The 23,164-nt window shown below is 49.5% G+C and overlaps 1 protein-coding gene across 8 annotated transcripts in view; it reads right to left on the reverse strand.

The window, feature by feature from the left end:
• Asap1 (ArfGAP with SH3 domain, ankyrin repeat and PH domain 1) overlaps positions 1 to 14,855 on the reverse strand; it is a 269,949-nt gene extending 255,094 nt beyond the window's left edge. For 4 of the 8 annotated variants that reach the window (XM_040730404.1, XM_040730399.1, XM_040730403.1 and 1 more), the window contains exon 1: positions 14,577 to 14,854. The gene's annotated coding sequence lies outside the window, so the exon portion shown is untranslated. Of the gene's footprint in view, positions 1 to 14,576 lie in introns of all 8 variants that reach the window. The other 4 variants (XM_040730398.1, XM_040730401.1, XM_040730400.1 and 1 more) reach the window with 4 other exon arrangements.
• Positions 14,856 to 23,164: the final 8,309 nt, after the last annotated feature.

Raw genomic sequence — 23,164 nt, forward strand, 5'->3', positions numbered from 1 at the left:
CCCGCTTTCAAGAGTCCCACAGCAACCAGAAGTCACTTTGCCTCGTAAACAGTTCACACACATCCTAACCCGGCAGAGTAGGTGATGCAGGTGTCTTACCTCCTTCCAGAATACCAAGAAACTCCTCACTAAGCGCTTGCAGGACACAGTGTCCCACAGAAACAGGAGTGGGGTTAGTGTCACAAGCCAGCTGCGGTTAGACTAAGCGTGTGATAACTTTCTGGTGCCCAATCATCACGGTCATTTTTAACATCACCATCGCCATGATGGTCTTCATCTCCATCACTGTCACCGTGGTTGTTGTCACCATTGTTATGGTCGCCATTATCACCTTCATCAGAGGCAGCATTAACCATCGTCACCAACACTGTCATTGTTATCACCACCATCATCATCACCAACATAACCATCCCATCATCAACCACCGAGTGCCGTAATGGATCACCAAAAGTTGGGTGTTTTAAAGCAACAACAACAAAAAGGCATTCCTTCATAGTTCTAGAGGCCACGATTCCAAACTCAAGATGAGGGCAGGGCCGTGATCTCTTTGACGCCGTCAGGAGGAAATCCTCCTTTGTCCTTTCCCAGCAAGCTGAGAGTTACATCTCCCCAGCTTCTGAGGACCCCACTTCTTCTTGTGTTCCCCCAAGGCTTTCTCTCCCCACCCCTCCCGGTCACACCGTCCGGTAGGGTTTCCATTGCTGTGACAACACGCCATGACCAAAAGCAACTTGGAAGGAAAGGGGTTGACTTCTTCGTATACTTCCAGCTCACCCCCCATCACTGAGGGAAGTTGGGGCAGGAACCTGGAGGAGGGAACTGGAGCAGAAGCTGAGGAAGAGCGTTGCTACCAGTTCCTCCCCCTGGCGTGCTCGGTTTGTCTTCTTATGCACCCGAGGAGGACCGCTTACCAAGGGCCAACAGCACCTGCAATGGGCTGGGCTCTCCCACATCAACGTTAATTAAAAATATGCCATATAGGTCGACCTTATGGAGGCATTCGCTCAACTGTGGACTCCCTCCTCTCTGATGACTCTAGCTAGCCTAGAACTGATGGACAGACGCACGGAAAGAAGGAAGGAAGGAAGGAAGGAAGGAAGAAAGGAAGAAAGGAAGGAAGGTAAGAAGGAAGGACCCAGCATACTCAATGAATTTATTTTCACTTGATTTCCATTGGTGAATTTATTTCTCAATATCCTACAATCCAAGACCCTAGGGATTAGGACTCTAAAAATACATTTTCAGAGGGCATGACTCAATCTGCAACAGTCGCCCCCATTCTCACGAAGGCAGCTACCATCCCAGGTACCAGGAGTGTGTTCTCCACACCCCTCAGTCACAGCCCGGAGAGCAGAAGTCTGACTTTCTCCATTTGAATGAAAACAAAACTGAAGCTTAGAGAGGCCTCAGACTTTCTTCAGGTCATCAAACAGCCAATAAAAAGCCAGGCTGGGACTCTTGTGAGCCCAGCCATCCACCACTCAAGGGGCTTTGTTTCCGCTGCTCGCTCTGCTGACAATGACTGCCACCTGCAAACACTTCACATGGTTCCTTTCCTCATGCTGGAAGTTTAAAATATCCTCACTGAACTCAGCTTACCCCAACCAACTTGAAACTCGTTCCAAGATGTGAGCATCCCACACATTCATGTTCTGTCCATTAAGATGCTTTAGGAAGAAAGGAATTTTTGAAGAGCAACACCTGGCCTTTTGACTGCCTAACTCACGCAGCACCGCATATACAAACACCTGCTTTTACTGTCTCCAGTGATAGCAGCCCTTGGGGACTCTCCCATCTTCAGCGTGATGTACTGGGTACCAGGACGTAAGCAACCTGCCCCGTAGAGGTAGCATGTGATTGTCCCGTAGCGTGTGATTGTCCCGTTACAAGTCCGGTGGCTTGGGAAGAGCACTGGACACAGTGTATCTTCCGTTTGTTTCTATGTGAAAACCCTGGACCACCAGGGTGCTAGTCCTTCTAGTGCCTGGCTACAATGCACAGCTTTTTCAACTTCAGCAAAACATAAGTTGCCAAACTCTAAGCCAAAGAGGAATAGAGAAAGAAGTCATCATGAAAGACCGACTAGCCATTTGCTGCACTATGGGGTGACAGCTTCGCTGAGTGCACGTTAAGGGTCCTGGGCATGAAGGTAGTGAGACCCGGTTGCTTCCTCTTTCCCTGACCTTCCCCCTCCCTAAGCACGGGAGGGAGACCAAAGGTGGCCCCATCTGAAGCCTGAACATCCACTAGCAGTGGGTGGCTTGAAGGATGGACAGACTAAGAGGCAAACTCTGAGTTAGGAAGTAGCTAGGCAGTTTGGGGGAGCTACATGGAAGCCTGGCACAGGAAGCGTGGGGCAGACAAAGGGGCTAGGCAGCGTGTGCTGACGTACACACACACACACACACACACACACACAGACACACCTATAACCCCAGTACTAAGGGGGAGGGAGATAGGAGAATTGATGGGGCTTGCCGGCTGCTGGCCTAACTGAAAAAAAAGGGAACTTCACGTTCAGTGAGAGACCCTCCCTCAGAGGAATAAAGAATACATGAATCAATACCTGGTGCCTTGTTCTGGCCTCCACCTGTTCAGCCACACGCTCATACATGCATTCACCACATACCTCTGTCTCTGTCTCTCTGTCTCTGTCTGCTGTCTCTCTGACTGTCTCTGTCTCTGTCTACTTTCTCTCTGACTGTCTCTGTCTCTCTTCTCTTTCTCCTCTCTCTCTCTCTCTCTCTCTCTCTCTCACACACACACACACACACAGTGTAAAACATAATACCTAGCAAGGCTTCTCAGACCTTCCCTGCAAGGCAGGGCCAGGTGCCTCTGCATGGGCACCGTGTGGTACTGTATGTGCTTACTCTATGTGCCTATATGGGCACACAAAGCACACAGGCCATTACTCTTGGTGGGTGCATGTATGTCTGTACGGGCATGGGGAGCTCAGATGGGCAGAGTTAATGCACGACTCAATGGCTGCGCTTAAAGAAAGAGGGAGGGGGAGAGACGGAGGAAGGGAGCGGAAGACACAGATGTATGCAGTGCCGTGGAGACCTCCGGAGTGGCAGCAGCCAAGAGTTCAGTGGAAGGAGACCTAGGGGTCAGGAGACGTGGCTATCTGCATCAAGCTGTTAGTTAAGTTTGGGGTTTTGTTTTTGTTTGTTTCCAGGCTGGCCTCGAAATCATAGCTCTCCACCTGCCTCTGCCCTTCAAATGCAGGGGATAAAGACATTCATCAGCATACCCAACTGATTAAGATGGGGGCGGCTAACGTAGTGGATGAATAAAGCATTCCTTCTGCCTTGGCGTCTTCAAAATGTTCTCCCTAAGCTGAATGCCCTTCTCATTGTCCCAATGTCTGTATGAAACAGCTCATGGCGACACAAAATCTGTTGGTTTGTTTCCTTTTGTGACTGGTTTTTAAGATCCTTGTGTAGTCAAGGTTGACCTAGAACTCCTGATCTTCTAACCGCCACCTCCCAGTGCTGGGATTGCTAGCATACTCCCCTACACCAAGTTGCAGACTTACCACTGGCTATCACAAATGCCAAGCAGCGCTCTGCAGACTAAGTGATCCCCACTCCTGAATTTCCTTTATAAGATGGGACAGGCTCCTTCTCCAATCCCACATCTTGCCAATTTTCCATCATAAGGCACTGGCCAGAATTATGCCTTGTAAGCCCATGCCTAAACCATCACTGCCAAGGGGACAAGACCGTGGTGATGACCGGAGCGCCACTCGCTTCCTGCATAGTTCCTGGAATGTGGACTTCCGAAGATCAGAGTTTTGTCAGCAAGAGAGGAAGGGGAAATGACAGTGAGCATGGGCTGGTGTCTGCTATGTCTTCCCACTTGCTGACCTCGAAGACATCTGCATCCATGGACTACGTCTTAAGACTTTTGGGACAGTTAACATTAGCTGCCAGCCCAACAAGATCTACAATCTTCTAGTCGTGTCATTGAGGGAGTTTCTACTTTAAGCTAACTTAGGTGAGAAAACAGACGCTAAATTTGGACAGAGCCATTCCGTGGGCTGCAGTCTTAGATTAAGCAAAAAGGAGAAGGTGAGCTGAACCTTCACTTCTCTTGATTTTGTGACATGCAACGTGATCGGCGACCTTGGAGCTCCTCAGGTGGCTTCCTTGCTATGGTGGACTGTCCCCTGGAAGCATAGCCTAAATAAGTTACTTACTCCTTTGTCTGTTTTTTCGAGACAGGGTTTCTCTGTGTAGCTTTGGAGCCTGCACTGGAACTCGCTCTATAGACCAGGCTGGCCTCGAACTCACAGAGGTCAGCCTGGTCTGCCTCTCCAGCGCTGGGATGAAAGCTGTTACTAACTTCTTGCCAAGCATTGCTTACAGCAACAAGAACGTTAATAAATGTAAGTTTCGTTACTACAACAGAATGCTCTACTCCGGGTACTTTTACAAAGAGGTATACGCATCTCTCTAGTTTTGAGATGTTCAAAAAACATGACACTTGTATCGGCACATTCCTGGTGAGGGCCTCAGGTGGGGGTGGCACACGTTGGCTAGCAACGGTGACAGCACGTGTCAGAGTAAGCGGTCCCATTTCTGAGCCAGGAAGCACAGAGAACTGGGTGAGGCCAGGCTGGCTCCCTCTGTGACAACCTCTTGAGACATGGCAGAAGAACCTTCCCGGGGCATCTCCCAACCCACCCCTCACTACCCCACATATTGCCCCCACAACCTCCCGTCTCCTCAAAGTTCTACTGCCTCTCAAGCTGCCACCCAGAGGACCGAACCCCGGGGCACGCAATTAGAGCACATCCAAACCAGAGCACACAGGGCAGCCTTGCAGAGAGCCAACACCTCCACCCCTCTGCCAATCTATTTTAGGCCTGAGGAAGTAACTGTCCTAGGAGAGGAAGCTTGCTAAAGGCTATTACAGGAAGGTCTATAAAGATGCTGCTGTTTGAGTTTCCACATGAAGAGTTCCGTGATAGTGGGGGACAGGAAACAGCGGGGACAGCTGAATTCCAGAGGCAACCCTGCATGCAGTGTTATTTCAACTAAGAGGTTTACCTTTCTCCTTGAGCGAATAATGCTACACTTAGACCTTTCCCAAAATAACCGGTGCACTCCTATCGCAGGATTCGATCCCCCGTTTCTCAGACTGGACTCTCCTCCTTCCCTGAACACTAATGGAAATCCTGCCCCAAGTGCAGATGGCAAGCTCTCCCTGGTCATGCCCCTGGAGTGACATCTTGGGCCCTGCAAACTCAGGCCTGCTCTCTGCAAGGCCTGGGGAGGAGGGACATGAATCCAACATCACAGCAGTACACCTTTCTCCCGTCTACCTGCCAATTACTTGGGTGCTCAGCCGCCATCGGTCCTCACCTAGCACAAAGCAAAGCATGCAGGAAAACTCTTCACACTGGCAACGCTTCCCCACGCTCCCTTCCCATATTGATCATGCAAATGAAGACTCTTGTTTTACTTGCTTCTGGAACCAATCGCACGCCAGGAGCTCAGGCGCTTTCCTTATATAGTGCTTATCTAACACGGTTGAAAAAAAAAAGAACTGTGGGATTTTTCATTATTTACAGAAAGGGAAATGAAAGCCCAGGGAGGCTGTGAGAAAGGCTAAGGATGGACCCTGCAGGGCCAGATGAGGAATCAGGACGTGATTCACATCTTCCAAGGCAGAGCTGTATCCTACGGAGTGTGCATACGAGCTCAGACGGCCTTGCTTGAAGTCTGGCCGCTTGCTAGCTGGGTGACCTTGAGGAAGCTGGTGTGTCTCAGTTATCCTGGGTTTAGAACAAGGATGGGCAGCTCATCTCTTCAAAGGGTTATATGACGGAGAGTGAATGGGTTACAGTGAGCAACTGCTTAGGACACTGCTGGACAAGCGTCCGCACACAAGGAATACCGTCGTCGTCATTGCCTCCAAGTCCAGGGGCTTCCTGTGCCATCGAGAAGAATGTTCTGCGCTCACCCAGTCAGTCACCTTAGGCAAGGACAGTGACCCGCCACTTGAACACACGAAGACCACCACTCAGAGGAGCAGGCCTGGGGAACAGTGGGTCAAAGCTCACTGAGTACCTTACTTCCACCCCGGAATGGGCGGCTCAGCACTCATTCTTCAAACCCCAGTGTGTAGGAGGAAGTCTGATGCCGCCATTAAACATGTGACTTACTAAGTCTATGCCGCCATTAAACATGTGACTTACTAGAGGCGCATACAGATGAGGTAATAAAAGGGCGGTTTACCACACCGCTAACCACACCCACTTTAGGCAGGACTAAAGACGTATACGGCTGGACGTAAAGACGTATACGTACGTAGGCGGAACTATGTCACTAGCCAGGCCCACTTTTGGGCATGGCTAGGGGCATTACGGGGGAAGGCATAAAAGACAGCGCACAGGAAGTCTCGCTCTCTTTTCCTGGAGTTCGGCTTCCGGTCCAGTCGCTAGCTGAGATCTGCTGGGCTTCTCGGGGTTTGGTATCTTGTGAGTAATCTTCTACATTAAATACTTAGCTTCACTTTCAGTAACTGTGTGTCGCGTATCGTTACAGGGTCCGTTGAAGCCAACACCAGTGGAAGTGACGGAGAAAGACACAGCGCTAGCTCAGCTCCCCCAAATCCAGCTGCTTGACAGAACACCAGAGAATGGCCCTTGTGTGACTGGGCGAGCTCTGAAACTAACCGAGGCAGTCCCACCCGCCCCATGTCTGCTGCCCCGCCCATGTCTGCTGACCCGCCCACGTCTACTGCCCCGCCCATGTCTACTGCCCCTCCGTAATCCGACAGGGAGGGTGAATTCAGGCAAGAGCTACTGTCCTTAGTATCAGACCCTAGACTAGAACTCAGAATTCCCAGCCTTAAAGTAGCAACTTTTATTATCTTATGCCCTTGCATCTGTCTTCCCCTCCCCCACTTCTTCCTTCTGAGATAGTTTTATTCCTCATCAATAGTCAACGCTAGACACTGAGGGTTACAGGGTCACTGAACCGGGTTCCCGCCTTAACTAGCAGTAAGTACCTACAGCCATGGACATAAGAGCAAGCCCAGCAAACACTTGCTGTCTGAATCCAACCTTTTTTTTTCTTTTGGGATAGGTTTTCAGATAGCTTTCAAATCTGACACATAGTTGAGGATGACCTTGAACTTTTCCTGCCTCTACCCAATGATATTACATGTGTACACCATCACACCAGGTTTATAGAACGCTCCAGATTTAGTCCAGGGCTTTATGCCTGCTAGACAAACACCCTACCAACTGCATCACCATCCCCGAAGCCAACATTCCATTGCCAATGTGCTCATACTGATCCTGCTTCTCTTTTCTTAACAGGGCGACATTTACATTTTCATGAATCCTCAATCGTCTCCATTCCCCTTAAGGAGCCTGAGAGATCTAAGCCACCTGGTTCCAACTTGGTACCTTCCTTTGGGAAAGGGAAGCTTAGCCCAGGGCCCTGTAAAGACCAAGTGTTCTCTGAAAAGAAGGCCTGAACAATTCTTTCCATCCGTTCAGGGAAAGCCTTAGAGCAGCGATTCTCCACCTTCCTAATGCTGTGACCCTTTTAATACTGCTCCTCATGTTGTGGTGACCCTCAGCTATAAAATTATTTTTATTGCCACTTCATAACTGTCATTTCGATACTGCTATGAATCATCATGTGGATGTCTGATGTTCGACCCCTGTGAAAGGGTTGTTCAACAATTCTGCCCTCAAATAGGTCACAGCCCACAGGTTGAGAATCACACTGCCTTAGGTTCTGTGGGGGGGGGGGAGTTCCCATGCAAATACCAAACACTCCAGGTATGGAAATGTTCATCCCAGAAGCTCTGGTAGAAAACGTCCGGGACCCAAGAAAGCTTTAAGGCTGGCTGTCGCAGAAGCATAAGGACACTCTGTAGAGACAGACACCGCTGATACGCAGGGTAGGAGAGAGCCTCCTGGGGCGCAAACCACCATGTCCCTAAAGCAGAACACACCACAGAGAGGAGAAGTTGATAAATCCAGAGTGAGCACTGGGGGTCAGTCTGAAAGTGAACACTGTCGTGTTTGAAATGCTATGAAACAGACGAGAAGCCCTAAGGAAGGAATAGGAACCAAGGATGAAAGGCAAGGAGCCCTTTTTAGCATGGACCATCTCCCCAGCCCTTCAAGGATGACCTGAAAAAGAACCAAAAAGAATGTCTAGAAGTGACATGAACAGTCATTAAAACAGAAAACTTAAGGATGGAATAGCCTTCAAACAAGGCGTCATAGCTGGCCGGCGTGAGCCAGTGCCTCTAACCCTGCCTCCTCTCTGCTCAGCACTCCAGGTCAAAATGGAGTCCCGCCCACGCCACCAATCCCCTTCAAAACGTCCCAAGTCTCAGGAAAGACAACAGTGAACAGTCTCTACAAAGCCACAGTAGGGTCGCCCTTTTGCTTTTCCACAGTCAATTTTGTGTAGTTAGTGCGTAACAGAAGGGGCAGCGGTTCAGGAGCGGAGCCCTGAGTCTACTGGTAACCATTCCCCTTGGCCATCCTGCTTCAGTGATGGTCACAGAACTCAGGGGACAACCGCAGCCTGACTAAGCATCCTTTTTACATCCTACCCTCCGAGAAAAACAGCCTCAGTGAAACATGATATTCCACACATGCAGGATTTTGCGAAGGCAGAGGTCTAAAACTTCATGCTCAGCTTTGAACAGGGAAGTGCGGGCATTCCCGGAATGGGCATGGCCGCCCTCTTGACATCCCTCTTCCTGTCCTGCCTACGGAGGTCCTCCGGAGTCTGCTTCTGCAGAACTCCTGCCATGACTGGAGGAAGTGCCATGAGTTGCTGTGCGCTCTTCATCATCCCAAACCAGACTCCAACTGGACCCCTAGGCAAATCTGAACCTGCTCACTCCCGTTTTTCCGACTCTGTACATCTTCACGCTTCCTGGCTGGAGGCAGAGGAAGAAGAGGAAACACCAGAAACACTACAAGACTCCTGGCGTTTCTGGGGAAGGGGGATGGGGATAGCAGGGATGAAGGAGACCCTCAGGTAGTCAACACCCTGTAGCCGAGCATGCTGAAGGCCAATGGAGTGGATCTTCAAAAAGTGCTAACAGCCTCAGGAAAGTGTCTGGTTTCCAGGAGTGTTTGTGATAGGAGCCCGTTTTCTCTGACTGAAAGTCTGCTGAAATCTGGTCCTAATTACCCCCTAAGAGCAACGTGGCTATGCAACACATCATGGCTGAGTCCTTTGCTCTCGGACAGTGAGGTCACCCACCCATGCATCACTGGCAGGCTGGGCCCTCTGCTAGTGTTTCCCCTGAGGCTTCAGACATATTTGTCCTGATCCACCACAGGATCTTTCCTGACCTCTCTTGTGCCTTTGGGAACACGGATGACTCATGTTGGGGACACTAGCTGTGATCTGGAAACCAAGGTTTTAGTGGTTAAAAAAAGGGCTTCACCAAGTGCTGAGAAATGGATCATAAACCAACCTCCAATGAGAGGAACAGTCCCCTACCCCTTGCTACCCATGTTGGGGAGAGGGTCTGAGGACAGATGAGTTGGGAGGACTCTTACAGCTGATAATTTAGTTCACTGTAGAGGCAGAATAAGGAGGAATGAAAGGAAGCCATCGGGCCTAACTCCCCACAACAGAGTTCAGAGGAAGAACTAAACATCCATCACTAGTGTCACAGGAAGCGTCCCTACTTGCTGGGTTAGCAACCTGACCACCCACAGCACCTCCCCTACCAACCCCAAGGGCATCCTGGGAAGATGCTCTGTTGTACAGCCAAAAGGACTGAAGACTGAAGACAGACACCATGTCACCAATCAGCCCTTCTTATAAGGACAGTAGGGCTGTGAGTGTCGATGCTTGCCCAGCAGGCACAAAGTCCTGGTTTCTAGCCACAGCACTCCATAAACTAGAGGTAGCCATGTACTCTCATAATCCCAATTGTAATCTTCAAATTTATAAGACAGAAGCAGGGTCAGCGGAAGTCCAGGGTCAGCCTCAGCTACATAGGGGTTCAAGGCTAGCCTTGGCTAGGCGAAAAAAACAAACCTAGGGTCAGCAAGTGGAGATTACACATGCAGCCCAGTGCAAACACTTAAAGGCTCTTGAAAGTAGGAGAATCAACAGTAGGTATCAAGAAGGCATCAGGAAAACTAACTTGGACACTGTTGACTTTGAAGGCATGAGCCCAAGTACACAGATGGCTTCTAAGGCTGAGAGGAAAGAGCAAAAAGTTCTCTCCAGAGCAGCGGTTCTCAGTCTTCCTAATGCTGTGTCCCCCGCAGCCACCCCACATCCAAAGGGATCGAGACCCACAGGTTGAGAACCTCTGCTTTAGAGCTTCCAAACAGACAGCACCTTGATTTGAGAACACCAAGGCAATTTTCAGACCCCCCCATAGCTATAAGATGTCAAACTTCTGTCAGCTAAACTATGACATTTCTTTAACTACTGCAGCAACAGATAAACTAATATATTATCACTACACTTACCTTTAAAAAAATATCATTTTTATTTACACATCTATCACTCTAGTCAATAAGAACAGCTGACATTTCTTGATCTTACATTTGCTTTTAGTATTTACTGTGACCTCGGCCAGTCCGAATGTTGCGTAGGCATAAGGTCTGGGAAAAAAAGGTAAGTTTAGTTTAGCAGGATGATTGAGGGCTCTCAAGGATCCAAGAGGATCAGGAAGTTAGAGGAAGCTTCCTCGAGATAAAGACATGGATGCATTTTGAAAGATAAATGGGAGTCAGCCAATGAGAAGGGGAGAACACACCAGGCAGGGGGTAACATAAAAGATGCCCAGGGAAAGGACACCACAGCAGGCGGAGGACAGTTAAGTGGCTCAGCTTCAGGCCAACAACATGGCTTTGGCATCTCATCTTCTCTTAGTTAAGGTCTTGTGCCCTCCTGTCTGCCCGAGACCCTCCAATGGATGCCAGCCTCAGCACCATCAGTACCAAGCTTTATCTCCACAAACCTAACTCCTCCTGCATCCTCTCCTGTCTCTAATATGATGCTACCATGCCCCAAGCTGACAGAGATAGAATCTAAAGACTCAAGTTGAGTCCTCTCCCCGCCCACAACCATCCCATATCACCTCTGTATAACCCACCATATATAAATTCTACCTCCAAGCCCTGACTAGGACCCACTAACTCCTTCCGACCACTGTGGTCTACACCACCATCGACTTCCGGGAATAGCAAAATGGCGTCCTGATGCAGCTTTGCTGCATCTCGATTTTGCTCTCTATGACCCACTCTTCGTGAAGTGGTGTCTCAAAAACATCAGTCAGAACCTACTCTTGAGCCTCAATTCACTAGTGCTCCTTTATACTTGGTGGGAGGATTTCCCAACTGTGTGAACTTGGCGCTAAAATACTCTTCAACATCACCTTGCAATGTTTTCCTCATTGCTCAAGACTCTGGTCACTGCCTGAAGCCCTCCTGTACACGAAAGACTTGGTACATTCCCACCCGTCTCCTCAGAGCGTCCTTCTCCCATGTCTTCTCAGTCTAGCTACTTCCTCCTCTCCTTTCCAGCCTCCGACCCAGCTCTCTTGGTAAACCAAGAACCAACACTATATGCCTATCCTCGGCATCATTCTTTGATTTCCTGGGGGAACTTACACCCTCCAAGTTCTCATGCCTTAGACATTACCAGCTTCTTCCCTGATGCCTATCTCCTCCAGCGGATACAAGCTCCAGCAGGGCTGGTCCCCATGACCGTATCACCAGGACCCGATGCAAGGCTTGGCATAGGGCAGGTGCTCAATGAATGGTTGTGGAATTGATTAATTAAACGAAAGAATATAATCCTGACAACGAAAGACCAGGAGGCTGAAAATAAGAGGCCTTGAGAACAGAGTGCTATTCATCTGTGCATGATTGGTGCCTCCCACCATAGAGCCACTTAGCAAATGTTTACTGGATACAAGAAAGAATGACTCAATGTAGATGAATTTGAGAAAGGCTGTCCTTTCTGAGAAAGGCTCCCAAGGAGTTCCCTCTTTGGGGGAACACTCGTGTGTGTGTGTGTGTGTGTGTGTGTGTGTGTGTGTGTGTGTGTATACACTGGGGTCAGTCATGGTCTCTCACTGTATTTGGAACCAGGCCAAGTGCATGCCAGCAAACTCAAGCAATCACAGTCCTGAGTCAGGGTGCCTGGCTTTTTACATGAGTCCTGGGGTTTTGAACTCAGGTCTTTATGCTTGTACAGCAAACACTTTCCAACTGGGCCATCTCCCTAACACTTCCTTGGTCCTCCTTAGGAGATAACAAGTCTAGAGCACACCCCAAGTGCTCAAAAAGTGCTAGATGTCACTGTCAGCATTGCCTGTGTAGGAATCATTGGTGCAGATTTCTAGAAAAGGCCCCTGGAACCCGTGTGAGACACGGAAGATTAGGGGAGGAGAAAATGAAGGAAGATCTCATCAGACACAACTGAGACCATAGTAGGGGAAACGCACGAACATCACAGGTAAGAGTGAAGCTCTCTTTTTCCTCGAGGCCACAGCCACCTGGATACAACATGAGCAGCCGGGAGGAGGGTCTGACCAGGAGGACTCAGCTTGAATGCACACATTCATCTCTGGGCCTGCAGGGCTTGCATTGGTTTTTTGAAACTCTGGCTTGCTGTGGGAGGAGGAGGACTGGAGAGGTGTAAGGAATTTCAATTTCCTTCACCAAATGGCAAGCTTGAGAGCCAATCTTTTCTCTCCAACATCATCACATACTAAAAATGAAAAGCCAGCCACTCAGCTTTCATGAGGAGGAAAGTGGGTGGGTTTGAGGAGGACTCAAAACCAAGACCTTCTGAAAAATCTCACAGCCCATTCTATGTCAATACACTGCCCCTTTGGAGTCTTGGGAGTTTGTATATTTTCAACCTTAAGGAGAGAAAAGCAACCCGCCATAAAACAACAACAATTGTATATTTCAAATCTGTTTGATAGCTGAATCCCAAAGGCACTTGGGTTAATGAATAGAAGAAGTTGGATCATATTTAATTTTTTTTGTTATTTTTAAGCCAGCATACAAGGTACTAAAAATCATTAAGCATTTTTGAATAGGGTAATTTTAAAACGCCTTATCACAGAATAAGTTCTTTCAGATAACTCCGTATCTCAAAAACAGCGGCAATTTCAGATAAGCCAACAAGAGAAGGCGCTACAGTGGCCAGAGATGAAAGACACAATCCCACATCTGCTCCTGGCTGACAGGTCATAATCCGACACAGGCAGGGCAACCTGGCCACAGAGTTCAGCGAACTGGAAGCCAGCTGTTTCTGGCTAGGCCACCAAGTGGTCATGTGCCCTTGGACAAGACAGGTAACCTGTTTGAACCGCTTCCATTCCACTTTAACAAAAAGTGGAAACAGTTCTACTCTGGTTTTCTGTGCTCCCTTTTCTTCCCTACGGGATCCCCATCCCCCACCCCCTTCGCAATGGCCCTGCACGGGGGTGGGGTGGGGGGTGGGAGTGGGGAATCAGGGAAGTTTCCGACAGCCCAGCAACAAATCCTGGCCGCTCAAGCTGGAGCAGACACGAAGACTGGCCTAAAAATGAAATTCTGTGTTTTGCGATCTGAACACATTACTCAGCAATCCTGTACCACCGCTATCCCAGAATCAGTCCTGCCAAGACAACCTGATGGAGCCGACGGAGGAAAACAAAGTGGCCTTCTAGAAGTGGACAGCTAAGGCTAAGGTCAAGTTGACGGTGGTCTAGACTTGGCTCACCCTCTCCATGATAAAAAGCACCCGCCTTGTGAGTGCTCCAGAGGATGTCTCGGGATGAATCAAAGGAAAAGCAGATACCAGCGAGTTTCTTTTTTCCTTTTAAACTTACTGTCGCACTCCTTTAAAAAAAATCATCAGGTCCCCAAATGGTATTAGCAGAAGATACAGGCACTTCTTAGCCTCCAAGTGGAACTACCACATACACACACACACCCTCCGGTTTTCTTTTGCTTTAACTAAGTGGTCTGGGGCCTGCCTGGCAGCGCCACATCCAGGCCGGGTCCGGCGCCGAGGGGAACTTTCCTCCACTGCTCCGGAGACAATGCAGCGGCGAGTGCCGGCGCCTTCAATCGGCGCGGGGAGAGCGCCCGGGAGAACCGGGAAAGTGCCGCGGAGGAGAAGGAGAGCGCCCCAGCGGGTCGGGAGGGCGCCCGGGAGGAGGAGGAGAGAGCCCCAAATGGAGGGGAGAGTGCTCGGGAAGACCGGGAAAGCGCCCCCACGGACGGGGACAGCGCCCCCTCGGACCGGGAGAGCGCCAGGGCGGCTATCCGCGCCTCGTCCAGGAATGGGGGTACATTGCGCCCCGGGCGCATCCCCCCAACCCAAGTCGCCTCCGCAGAGCAGGGGAACGCGCGCTCCAGAGCTGCGGATGCAGAACCCCCAGGCGGCCTGGCCAGCCCCGCAGAGCGGGTCGCGCGCCCCACACGCCCCCAGAACCCCCCGAGCTGCTGCTCTCCGGGATGACAGGGCCACCCGGAGCCCGCAGGGGTGCTGGTGGCCTTGCAGCGTCCCATCGCGCCCGCCCCGCCGCCCCGCCGCCTTGCCACTCACCGGGACCGGGCGGGCCGCTGGGCATTATTCCATCGCGGGCGCGGCGGGGCCGGGCGAGGCGCGGGAGCCGAGCGCGGCGCAGGAAGGGGCGGGCGACCATGTGCCGAGGGGGAGGAGGCCGGCGACGCGAGCCGCTCGCTCGATCCCGCTCGGCGGCGGCGGCGGCGGCGGGCGCGGGCTGCAGGAAATCCAAACACTTCGGCAGGAAATCGGAATCCTGACTAAGCAGTCCCGGCCCGCGGCTGCCCCGCGCCGGGGGCTCCCGCCGCGCTTAACCCTTGGCCCGCCGGTACACTGCGGGTCGCCCGAGTAGGGACACCGCAGGGGGGTGCGTGGGATGGGCCTTGTCCTTGCCCACAGAGGGCAGGGGTGGGGCTCGTTAGCAGCTAAAGCTGGGACGCCCCGAAAGGACTGTCGCCTCTCTCCTGTCTTGCCAGGATGGCCTTGCTATCTCTCCTGACTTCTCCCAGTCACTTTCACCGGTTCTTTTCTCTCTCTGTGTCTCTCTCTCTCGTTCTCTCTCTGTCTCTGTCTCTCTGTCTCTGTCTCTGTCTCTCTGTCTCTGTCTCTCTCTGTCTCTGTCTCTGTCTCTCTGTCTCTGTCTCTCTGTCTCTCTGTCTCTGTCTCTGTCTCTGTCTCTGTCTCTGTCTCTGTCTCTGTCTCTCTCTCTCTCTCTCTCTCTCTCTCTCTCTCTCTCTCTCTCCTTTTGGATAAGAATGGCATAGGGATGATCTGACTGGCTTATGGATTTCCATGTCTGAGCCCGGGTTGGGGAATGGCCTTTTCCTTTCTCCTGCAAATGACACTCCTTGAACCTGAGTTTCTCAAAGGAAAAAAAGGAGTGTTTGTCAAATGAAAAAAAAAAAAAGAGTGTTTGTAGACTCAATTTGGAACCAGATGCTTAGACCAGCAGGCTGGGAACATCAAAGATAGCCATGCTGGGCCTTATCACTGCAGTCTGAAAATCTCGGAGGAAAGGGGCTACCAACCTATGGGATGTGTGTTCTGCGTGTCAATGTGGACTTACACTGCTGGGGACAGGTCTGACCTTTCTGGACATCAGTCCGTGTGTCCCGTCCTCCGTCCTCCACCCCCACCCCCAGTCACTGGGTGATTGCTTTTCTTGCTTTTCTTTGAGTCTTCCAGAAACTGCTGTCTGGAGAAAAAGGTCAGCGGCTCAGCGGACCCCCCTCTGGTGAAATCTGAAACTCAACAGGCCTCACAAAATTTGAGATTTTGTTCTTAAGCTGAGGGCGGGGGAACTGGTGGGGTGGGGCGTGTTAATAAGCCTCGAGATGCTTCAGGAGGTTTAGGAAAAGCAGCCTGGAAGTCTGGACCGCCATTGGGAATGATTCATTGTGGTTTCCCAAGGAAATGCTACTTTTTTTTTTAACCTGGAGGCTGCAGTTTGGTGGTTTTGCTTAAAGTGTTTCAGATTCCTTTGAAACCCAGTCTTACAGGAAGGACCCACGTGTGGATAAGTGGGAACTGAAAGGGACATGCTGGGAACTGAAACTTGGGTACCAGCTTGTCTCCAAAAGGAAGAACAGACACACACTTTGCACCCCAAATCCATGTCTTTTCTCCAACTCTTTCTGTGGTCACAAGTCATAGGAGAAGCTCCAAGCAGGGCACCAGGAGCCCAGGGTCCTGCCCTTGGCAGCTACGATCCCTTGGAAAGAACTTCTACCCACTTGATGTTAGTGGGTAAATCCTAGCACGGAGACCAGGTCCTCAGAGTTTCCCCCAGTCATTTGATCTGCTTGTATCTGGCCCCCAGGCCCTCACTGCCTCCTCTCTCAGCATCCCAACCCTTGTTCTACGGCTTCATCATTCTTGCCACAGTTTTATCTTTCTGGATGCTTGCTTATCATTTCCCCATGGCTAAGCTGCATTGATGCGGGATCCTTGACTTTCTCTTTTGTTCCATGTTCCAATGCCAAGAACCATCCTAGCACACAGGAGTCTGATGGGGGATGTTCCTCTGTACATATGCTTCTCTTATTGGTTGATGAATAAAACACTGTCTGGCCAATAGAGGCAGGAAGATAGGCGGGACTAGGAGACGAGGAGAATTCTGGGAAAAGTAGGTGGATAGGCACCACAAGGAGTCAACATGTAGTCGCCAAAGGAGTTACAGGTTGGGGCATTATCTGGTAAGCCAAGACCACGTGGAAATACATTGATTAATAGGAATGGGTTAATAATTGAGACAGAGCTAGCCAATAAGAAGCCCTAGTCATCGGCCAACAGGTTATAGTTAATGTAGTATCTGTTGCTTATTAGGGGCTGAAGCAGGGTGGTTGGACCTGGCAGGACAAAAGAAACTACAGCAGCAGGACTCCCTTAATAAACACATGCTGGAGTGAGGGGTGAACTGGGCAAGGACTAGAAATCTAGCTCCATCCCCCATCCAAGCAAGGCAATTCACCGTGTCCCTCAGCTCCATGGGTCTTTCACTCAGAGACTTGAGTGGAATGTTTGGTGTAATGGAAGAAGTGCCCGTGGGCTCTGCTAATGTCCTGGGAGTGGCTGAGACTGCAGCTGAGGTAAGTGTGCATCATCGGGTAATTACCCCCCTCCTCTCTGCTTCCCCAGCATTTCTGTTCATTAAAGGTCTTACATACTGGGCCAGGGCATGGTGGCACATGCCTGTAATCCCAGCATTTGGGAAGTCATATTTGGATACATAAGGGAATGTGAGCTTAGTCTGCGGTACATGAGGTCCAGTTTCAGAAACTAAAGACTACTTGTTGCATTAGCTGTTCCTACTAGATGGCTAGCCTTTCTTGAGTGAAATGAAGGGAAAAGTGCTGCAGAATATTATTTTTAAGGATATTATTATTTGTTTATGCTGTGGGACATTTGTTTTAATGATGCAGAGATGTGCTGCATTCTCTTATGTTGCATTTGTTTAACTCTGTGAAGCTGTGTTACTTTGCCTGTCTAGAACGTCTGATCGGTCTACTAAAGAGCTGAACGACAAATAGCCAAGCAGAAGAAAGGATAGGAAAGGCTGGTAGAGAGAATAAATAGAAGGAGAAAAAGAGAGAAAAGGGGATTGAGGAGCAAGAGAACAGGAGAGGAGGACACTAGGGGCCAGCCACACAGCCACCCAGTCAGACACAGTCACCCAGCCACCAAGTCACCTAAACATCCAGTCACCCAGCCACACAGTCACACAGTCAGTCACCCAGTCAGACACACAGTCTCCTAGTCACCAAGTCATCCAGCCACATAGTCACCCAGCCACACAGTCACCCAGCCACATAGCCACACAGCCAGCCACAGAGCAAGAGTGAAAGTAAGATACGTAGAAGTAAAAAAAAAAAAAAAAAAAAAGAAAGAAAGAAAGAAAAGGAAAAAGCCCAGAGGCAAAAGGTAGATGGGACAATTTAAGCTAAGGAAAATTGACTAGCAATAAGCCAAGCTAAGGCCAGGCATTTATAAGTAAGAATAAGCCTCCATGTATTTCTTTGGGAGCTGGGTGGCGGGACCCCCAAAAGACCAAAGAGTCAAAGAGCCAAGAGTAAAAAACAACCAACAACAGAAGCGACCACATTTATTGACCACTTAATGTAAGCAAGACCTTGAGAGCAAGGTGAATTTAATCCATTTAACATCTGTGGGGGGTGGTCAATAGTTTCTGGGCATTATTTCTGGATAGATGTTCTTGTTCTCTGAAAACGACAAACATGGATTGCCATTGAGAAGACTAAGAGGTAAGGTCTCATCAGGGTATGTCATCCAACTGTATAGACCATGGATTGGGGTAGGGGGACAAAGAAGTTGAGCAACACTTTCAGGAAGTGACAGGAGCCCCTAAAGTCAACAACAATGAATGTATGTCTAGGTGATGGTGGCGGTAATAACCTGGGCCCGGCTTTAGTAACATCTGCAGCTACTATATGGTGCCCTCTGTCCCCCTCATACACACATCTCTGCTTGGAGCTTCCCCAAGGCAGTTGAATATTGCCCCGCCTAGAAGTACCCAACAACTGTAGGACAGTCCCTGAACCTACAAGGGAATAAAGGCCTCTGTTCTCTGACAGAGAAGAGGTGTAAAGCATTCTCAAGGTTATTCCTCAGGGGATCATCATGGGACTGAATCCAGCATCCCTCAGCAGTAACTGCGTTAACCCATTCCTTTATCATCCACCTCCCTTTCTCATTCCCTCCTCTGTTCCTCCTGGGATCATCTCCTGGACAACACAACCACACCTATCTCCTTGTCTCTAGGTTTGCTTCTGGGAAGACTTATTACAGAACAGTGCTCATCTGTGTGTGTATTGATGGATGCTGACTGACTGACTGGGCACTCCCTCCCTATGTGCCTGAGCAAAGACAAGAACAGGCCTCTTAGCTGGGTGATTCTAGAAGGTTCAGCATCATCAGATGAAATGGTGCATGTTCAGAACGGAAATCAGTAAGACTAAAACTCTTTTGCACTGTTTTGTACTTAGGGAAACTGAGGCAACACAAACATTGAGTAACTCGCCCAAAGCTAAGCATTTAGCAAATGCAGGAGCTTTGGACTCCAGACTCTTTGCTCCCCTATACTGCCTCTCATGGTGGTTGAAACTGTGGGTACAAACCATAACTGAATTTCCTTAAAGATTGGGAAGAGGGAAACAGAAAAGGACCAGGGGTCAAGGGAAGAAATTACTCCCAAAGAGAGGGAATGGCCAACACTCACAAATATCCTAGAAAATTCAGTCCAGTGAGGGTTGGAAGGTGAATGTCCGTTGCGATGGACAGTTAACAAGGCTGGTAACTTTTACCGAGGCTGTGGGCATGGACTGAAGGGATCGGAAGCCAGATTGTGGTGGGTTGAGGGATGAGTGGGAGAGCGCTAGTGTAGACAACTCTTTTGAGAAATGTGGCTGTCTAGCAAGTGGGAGGTAAGGGTGGAAGCTTCTCAGAGAAGGCCAGGCTTGCCAGCATCTGTGGGTGATGGAAAGGTTCTACTGTGAAGGCAGGGTTTACATGAGTTACCAGGCCAAAGATAAATGATAAATAGGTATTTGTTAGGGAAGCGCTTACACAGATAACCTCCTCAGCCTTCCTGCTCCAGAAGATGCAGTCTCTGCCCTTCCACTGCTCTCCACAACCCCAGAGAGCATGAGCCAGCCTCTCCTTTACCTTATAATGGGTCAAGTCTGAACCTGAAACCATGCCCAAAGGGTGTGGCCACCGCTACGAGTTCACTGGCAAGGCAAGATGCCACTACCCTGCTGGAGTGGTAGCAGTTGCAGAGGCGGAACTGGGCCCCCATGGAGGAGAGCAGGATGGGGGCAGCTCTGAGCTATTGGAGAACCACTTTGTCCCCTGGAGGGGAAGGCCAGCTGATAAGGTCCAGAGCATTATGAAGTTATCCTAGAGCCATAGACTCAGAGGGTATTCAAAGCTCTTCCTTATGAAATTCATGATCTGGAAAGTCAAACGCCTTCAGCCTCATGACTGGAAAACAGAGTAAGAAGCTATTTTGGCCCCAAGTGTGTTAGTGAAGCTAAGCAAAGAATTAGGAGACAGTTGGCACAGTTCGTTTGAAGGGGGTGCAGGGTACACTAGGAGGGACAATGGTTCTCATCTGGGAGGAGGAGGAGGAGGAGGAGGAGGAAGAGAAGGAGGAGGAGGAGGAGGAGAAGGAGGAGGAGGGCGGTATTTTTAACCATCATAAAGAGCACAGAGGAGAAGGGTCTGAGGAGGAAGACAATGAGTTCCTGTTTGTGCTTAGCACAGAGAAGGCAGTGTGGGTGTGGGCAAGAGCCTGAGTCTTTGCCTAGCTGGGGTAGGGGCCAGGCTTGAGGGTGGAGGGAGGGGGAGGGAGAGGAGCCTGCACAGTTGGTAAGAGGGGGAGTTTGCACCTAAAAAGGCAGCACCCTACATCACTTTCTAGTGTCGTACTTAGCACTGATTTCTTCGGTGCAGGGTCTCTCGTTCATGGAGCTGTTGGACCAGTCCATTCCTTATTGCAAGGGGCTTTTTAGGGGCTGTTGGATGTTGAACAACTGACTGGATGTCAGGAACAAAACCCAGTAGGAAGAACCAAAACTATCACTAGACATTGCCCATTATCTCCTGGCAAACGAAACCGCTTCCTAGTCAGAAGTCCTATTCTATCATCTTCTTGTTTTCTCCTCAGATAACCTTAGAATTATTATAACTGAAGTCTACGGGGGGCTGGGGAGACGGCCCAGTCAGTAGAGCGTTTGCTATGCAAACACAAGGGTGTGAGCACCCACCGTAAAAAGTCTTCCTGTCATCCAAGAGCTAGGGAGGCAGAGACGGGAAGATTCTTGGACCTGCTGGTTAGCAGTCTAGCCTAACAGGTAACCTCCAGGTTCAGTGAGACAGCCTGTGTTAACAACAGCAGTAATGATGTAGGTGTAGGTAGAGAGATACTGATGAAGATATTTGATGTCAACCTCTGGTTTACAGACACACATACACACACACACACACACACAAGGAGGGAGGGAGGGAAGGAGAGAGGGAGGGAAGGAGAGAAGGAGGGAGGGGGGAGGGTGTGGTAGTACATGCCTGTGCTCCTATTACTCTACAGGCTGAGGCAGGAAGATTATAGGTTTGAAGCCAACTTGAGCTGCATGGGAAGACCTTGTCTTAAACAGACAACAACAACAAAAACAACAAACAGATGTAGTATCACACACCTATAATCCCAGCACTTGAGAAGGGAAGACAGACAGATCAGGGGTTCAAAGTCATCCTAGGCTACCTATAGAGTTCTAGCCTGGGCTACCTGAGAGCTGCCTCAAACCCCAAACCCATCCCCCTCCAAAGTGAACCTTTGGATATAAGCGTTTGTTTTCAGTGTGAATCCTGAGTTTGTCGTCTTCTGGGCTCATGACCTTGAAAGTCTTCATTCCCTTCTCTGGGCTTACATTTTGATGTTTTGTTTTTAATCTATAAAATGAAGTTTTTGAGAATGAAATAAACGATCAGAAGAAGTACTGGGTTCGGACAGCGTCTGGTTAGCGTTCAGTCGTTACCTGCTACTCCTCGTAGTATTTCAGCTTTGGTGATGCATCCAGTAAACTTTGTGAAGTTGGGGCCTGTAGATATTGACCTCACAGACATGTCAAGACTAAGAGGGCATCCTGGAGGTGCTGGACAGTTGCACCTGACCTGTGGAAAGGAGAGAGATTGGGGCCAGAACCTGAAGGGACAAGTACATCCACCAAGCAGGTGGAGTGAGCTGAGTCTGTAGCGGAGCGTGGGTGACCAGAAATATGGAGAAGGAACAAAGTGTGAGTGAGCTTTTCTCCCAGACAAAGGGAAAAAGTAGCCCTGGACTTTGGGCAATATGTGGGGAGCATGTCAAGTGATTGTCACCTTGTGGAATCACGACACCAAACGAGTTGTTGAGTGTTCACTTTCAGCCAGAGCCTGTATTTACGACGCTAACGCTAATGCTCACAACAGAGCTGTAACACAGGGATTACTCGGCACACTGAAGTGTCACGCAAAGGGAGGCTGAACTCTTTAGGCAGGAGTGAGGATGAGCAGGACCTTAGTTTCCTTTCCTATTGCTGTGATGAAATGACAAAAACAACTGGCTGGAAGGCTCATTTCAGCTCACAGTCCACGGTGTGTCTGCTACATTGGAGAAGTCAAGGGAAGAGGTTAGAGCAGCTGCTCACATTGCATCCGCCATCAGAAAACAGATGATGGGCACAGCTGCTTCCTCCACAGGTAGAGTCCAGGATACCTGGTGTCAACCAGATCTCAGCCAGGGATTGGCGTCAACCAGATTTCAGCCAGGGATTGTCATCAACCAGATCTCAGCCAGGGATTGGTGTCAACCAGATCTCAGCCAGGGATTGGTGTCAATCCAAGTAGGTAGTCTTCCCACTCCATTTGCCCAGCCAGGATAATATCCTATAGGCGTGCTCATCTAAACTATCAGGTGAGTTTAGATTCGGTCAAGTTGATAGTTGTCACTGGCCGTCACAAAAGGCCTTTCACCAAGAGAGACCAATATGAGCTGTGGAAGAGGCCCAAAGAAATCTTTGGCTATAGATTGTGATGAAAGTTGGGGCTGGAGCAGATGCCTCTAATACCAGCACTGGAGAGGCCTACCTGGGCTACATGGTGAATTTGAAGCCAGCTTGAGCTATGTATTAAGACTATCTCCAACAGAACAAACAATGTAAGAGTGACACAAAGTGTTGAAAGGTGAAACATGGTGGGTATCCATTTAGAGAAGGGATATACCCATCCCTACCCATGCTGAATGACAGCCTAAGTCAAAAGGATAAGTCAGTCATACATACTGGTGATATATTTATTTAAAACATCACTGTTTTGTTTGTCTTAGAATTTTTGTGTGAATTTTTAATTTTAAAAAGTTGCACTGATATAAAAAAAGTAATCATGATGACTGTGATGGCTGATATTGTCAACTTGGTGGCATCTAGAGTCGCCTAGGAGACCACCTTAGGCATGCTTGTGAGGGACTGTCTAAATTAGGCTACCAGAGATGGAAGACCTACTTTAATTCTGGGCAGCACCATTCCATGGGCTGGGATCCTGAACTAAAAAAAGACGAGAGAGTGAGTTGATCA

This window comes from Mesocricetus auratus, unplaced genomic scaffold (genome assembly GCF_017639785.1).
Source record: "Mesocricetus auratus isolate SY011 unplaced genomic scaffold, BCM_Maur_2.0 Super-Scaffold_100023, whole genome shotgun sequence".
NCBI classification, from domain to species: Eukaryota; Metazoa; Chordata; class Mammalia; order Rodentia; family Cricetidae; genus Mesocricetus; species Mesocricetus auratus.